The sequence below is a fragment of the Neophocaena asiaeorientalis genome, unplaced genomic scaffold (assembly GCF_003031525.2).
Source record: "Neophocaena asiaeorientalis asiaeorientalis breed wild unplaced genomic scaffold, Neophocaena_asiaeorientalis_V1.1 scaffold4, whole genome shotgun sequence".
Classification (NCBI taxonomy): Eukaryota; Metazoa; Chordata; class Mammalia; order Artiodactyla; family Phocoenidae; genus Neophocaena; species Neophocaena asiaeorientalis.
In genome coordinates, this window is record NW_020173682.1 from 2,040,103 (window position 1) to 2,044,808 (window position 4,706).

Below are 4,706 nucleotides of genomic sequence, written 5' to 3' on the forward strand. Positions count from 1 at the left end.
GATACTTACGAAATGGGACTGAATGCATTGGAAATTTATCAGACGTTAAAATTTACTTCGAAACCGCGGAATTTTTAGCAGTTTCTCAAAAACAAAAACAGAAGAGACAGACACACACAGGAAGCAAAGAAATGTTTCCTGAAGTTTTCCTAGATAGAGTCGAAATGTTAATAATTGTTTTTGGCATTTACTGTCAATGAAGCCATTTACTGCTATCACTGTGTCAAAAGGTGGTGGGGAAAATAGTATCAACACCTCCTCTCGAGTAAGCTGGTACCAGCATTATATTTAAGACCGGTGCTTTTTTCATACAATGGATCATTCTCCTTACCCTCATGAGAGCAACTTCAATGTCTACCTTTAATCCCACCTAGAAATATTTTGACAAACTGATGAGAGTTAAGTATGTTAAAAAGTTAAAAGCATAGGTTCTCTGCCTTTAAAACACTGAGCAAATTAATCTATGATGGTATTCCATTAACAGTATTCCATTAATCTATGATGGGACAGGTACCTCTATCCACATTTCTTAGCACAGGAAAAGGAGATTAAATATATTCACAGCCCCAAAAGAAAGCTGGTATTAGAATGGACTCAGGGAGTATTGCAAATGACGGCATAACCTTCTAATTATGTCTTTGTCTAGAGAGCGAGCTACACATTCAGAAAACAAAATCCATTCTCCGTGGAGACAACAAGCACTCAAAAGCCAAGCAATTCTTGTGAACTTTACACTCCAGTGGGACCAGGTACCATGGCTCTCTTGAATCTCAGGTGATGAGCTGCCCCAGTGCCAGCAGCAGCCCTGGAGAATTCCTTCCCTCCTCTCCAAGTCCATTTTTAATATGTCTTTTTTCTTACATATACTAAATTGCTTATGATATAATGTTCCTTTACAATTTAACTCTTTGATTATTTTAAATTGTACATGTAAGTGGCAGTAAGTACATTCACAATGTTACATGACCCCCTCTAATGTCTGTTCCAGAACATGTGTACCATTCTTTTTGTCACTGGAATAATATTCCAGAGAGGTGGAAACATTACATCTCTAAGATTTTAAAACCCGAACTTTAAACTTTGGACTAAAGTATATGGTTTACAGCCCCACCGAATCCTGTGTAAGAAATTCTAATTTCCAAGAACCTGGTACTATGTTACCATTCAAACTGGACACTTCTGAGAATAAAGGGGGATAAACTGGGACTATCTGGGTGAACCAGGACATACTTTTATTAAGAATAAACTTTCAATGAACTATTGCCTTAGTTCATTGCCTCAGATGCTAAATGGAAGAAAGCTTTCTCTTCAGAGATGTTTATAACTAGACTCTGTGAACGTAACTACCATATAGGGAATTTCATGATTCAAGAGCAACTTGGGTAAATAATTAATGGGTAAATATCGTTCTGGGAAACCATCAGGTTTGGGCTCTTTAGACAAAATTGTTAAAATATCACTCTATTTACCCAAAGATCAGGAAGCACAGAAAGTCTACTCTAAGGTAAAAAGTCTTCATAGCTATTTCTAAGACTTCACACACGAAACATTTCATTTCACGTACTTGATGAAAATTAATCAAGTCATTGTCTTACAAGTAAAACAAATAAGAGTACGGGAGCCTCCATATTACTTTTTGATGAATAGAGAAGAGGGATCAGTGCCCAAAATGAAAATGGAAAAGGAGTCATTAACATAAGAATTGCTTCTGAAGTGAATGCATTCAATCCCTAGTAACTGATTATACAAAAAAAAAATTTTTTTTTTAATGTCACACAGTGTATTTTCTCTATGATCAGCAGAATGGCATACTAAAAGTCTCTAGGGCTGGAGAGAAAGATCATAGAATTTGGAGTCACAACTACTTGGGCTCATACTCCAGTACAATCACTTCGTAGGTGAGTGACACAGAGAAAATTGCTTGTAGCAAATACGGTTAGACGCCCATCCAAAATCTTTTCTTCCTCCTTCCCAACAAAACCCAGAATTTGCTCAGGTACACACCTGTCCCCCTTGAAGCCCATGCTTCCCAGGAATAGGACTAATTATAAAGGTTAACCCCAAATCCCATTTATTCCCTCTGCCAATGATATAGCTGAGGTAAGGATTCTGAATCTCCTTGAGGTCCCAAAAGACAAGGAATAGAATAATAATGCCATTGGTACTTTATTGGATTTCACAACACAAGTACATACACATATCTCAAAACAAATAAAACAGAATCAGGCTGATAAAAGAAATTAATTTATCACATTAAATGCTCATTTCAAAAAGAACTCAGGGGAATTTAACATACTGGATACTTCTCAATAAACTTTAAAATGAATATAGTAGAATATATAAAAATTTATAATGTAAGCTTGAATCGTAATTCCTTAATTTAGAAAAGTTAAAATTTAGAATTTATTGAGAAGAATAAGACAATTAAAAATGACCCAATGTAATGAAGGTAAAATTCTAAAATCTAAAAATTTCAGATAATCTTATTTCCCCAAACGAAACAATATCAACAATAATAAAGCTAAAGAGAGGTTAAAATATTGATTAAACATACAAGCTTTGGGTATACAACCTAAATTTGAAAACTGGCTCTGACACCTGCATACTATATAACATTGGGCAAGATTCTTACCCTCTCTTAGCCCGTTTTCTTATATATCAAATGGAGATAATATAATCTACCTCACAGACTCAGGTTTTAATAAGATAACGTAAGCCAATTTCTTGTATAGGTGCCAAGTGTATAGTAAGCCCTAAATTAAATATGTTAATTACATTCACATAATAAAACTAGTTCCAAGGGATCTCACTGACATCTGGTAGTCTATTATAGAATACTGGGTTTTAAAAAGCAGGTCCAAATTTCAGATGGGCAAAGGGAAATCCTCAAAGACATTTCCAGCAACTCCAAGAAAAGACAGGTGGCAAACATAGAAATAAAATCATATCGAATTACTCCTCCTGGTTAAGATAGAGTAACAGGTACTGGATTTAGCTTCCTACCTGAAACAACTTAAAAAAAAAAAAAAGCAGACAACATGAATGAAACAATGGTTTTCAGACACTTGGACATTAGGCAACTCAGGATGGTGATCCCTGAGAAAAGCGGATGCAAACGAGTTGAGTCCTACAATTGCCCTAACTTACTGCCAAATGGTTTCCAGGCCACAGCACAGGGAGGGGAAACTCAGGCAGAGTCCAGTGGTCTCTGAGAATAGAGGTTATAGATCTAGGAGTCTGTGGATGCCAAGGTACATATTGAGTGGAGAAGGCTTCATGGAGAGAAATCTCTGCAGGGGGTTTTCTGGTCTTCAGCTGAGGAATGACAAGCACATTTAAGTGAGGAAACTACCTGAATCTGGGAAAAGAATCACCAGGAAAGAGAAGGAAAAATTCCTGAAACTTAAAAAGGCCAGGAATAATTCATGTCCCCACCAAACATAAAGGAAAATCTTGTAATTCATAGGACACTGAGTAGGGTGTTCATAAGGGTATTGCCTCAGTGTGAGAAAAAATTTGCTCTAGGATAGCGCTGCTATGATTCCAACTAACAAAGACTAAAAGTAAGCCTCTAAAAGGAACAAACTGTTTACAGGTAACTCAATTGCTTCCCAGAACAAATCTTAAGATATTTACAGGATCGCAAAATATTGAACACACACAAAAGTAAAATTTACAATATCTGGCATTCAATTAAAAAAATCACCAGATGTTTGAAGAAGCAGAAAAATACAACTCACACTGAGGAGAAAAATCTATCAGTAGAAACAGATTCAAGAATTACACAGATGACAGAATTAGTACAAAAAGACACAAACAGTTATATCTGACATGTTCAAGAAGATAAATATATATGCATACTAAATATAGACATGGAAGGTATAAAAAGACACAAACAGAACTTCTACAGTGTTTAAAATGAAAAACATCCTGGATGGGATTAATACCAGTTTAGACGCTATAAAACAAAAAAATTAGTGACTTTGAAGATGCAGGAATAGAAACTACAGAAAATGAAAAACAGACCAGAAAAATAAAGGAGGAGGTAAGACAGAAAAAATATTTGAAAATAATTGCCTGAACTTTCCAAATCTGATGAAAGCTATAAGTCCACAGATGCAAGATACTCAAAGAAACTCAAGTACAAAAAACTTAAAGAAAATCATACCAAGTCACATACTACTAAAAGTGCTTAAAACTAGTGATAGAAAAAAAAATTAAAAGGAACCAGAGAGAAAAAAGATACATTATGGGAGAAAAGACAGCCTCTTCAATAAGTGGATCTGGGAAAACTGGACAGCTACTTGTAAAAGAATGAAATTAGAACACTCCCTAACACCATAAACAAAAATAAGCTCAAAATGGATTAAAGACCTAAATGTAAGGCCAGATACTCTAAAACTCTTAGAGGAAAACATAGGCAAAACACTCTATGACAACAAGCACAGCAAGATCCTTTTTGACCCACCTCCTAGAGAAATGGAAATAAAAAGAAAAATAAACAAATGGGACCTAATGAAACTTAAAAGCTTTTGCACAGTAAAGGAAACTATAAATAAGATGAAAAGACGATTCTCAGAATGGGAGAAAATATTTGCAAATGAAACAACTGACAAAGGATTAATCTCCAAACTTTACAAGCAGCTCATGCAGCTCAATATCAAAAAAACAAACAACACAATCCAAAAATGGGCAGAAGACCTAAA

General features: G+C 35.2%; 1 protein-coding gene across 1 annotated transcript in view; it reads right to left on the minus strand.

The window, feature by feature from the left end:
- Positions 1 to 2,163: 2,163 nt before the first annotated feature.
- The window catches only part of ST8SIA6 (ST8 alpha-N-acetyl-neuraminide alpha-2,8-sialyltransferase 6), a 166,391-nt gene continuing 163,848 nt past the window's right edge, over positions 2,164 to 4,706 (minus strand). Inside the window, exon 10 of the mRNA XM_024750074.1 lies at positions 2,164 to 3,358. The gene's annotated coding sequence lies outside the window, so the exon portion shown is untranslated. The remainder of the gene's footprint in view (positions 3,359 to 4,706) is intronic.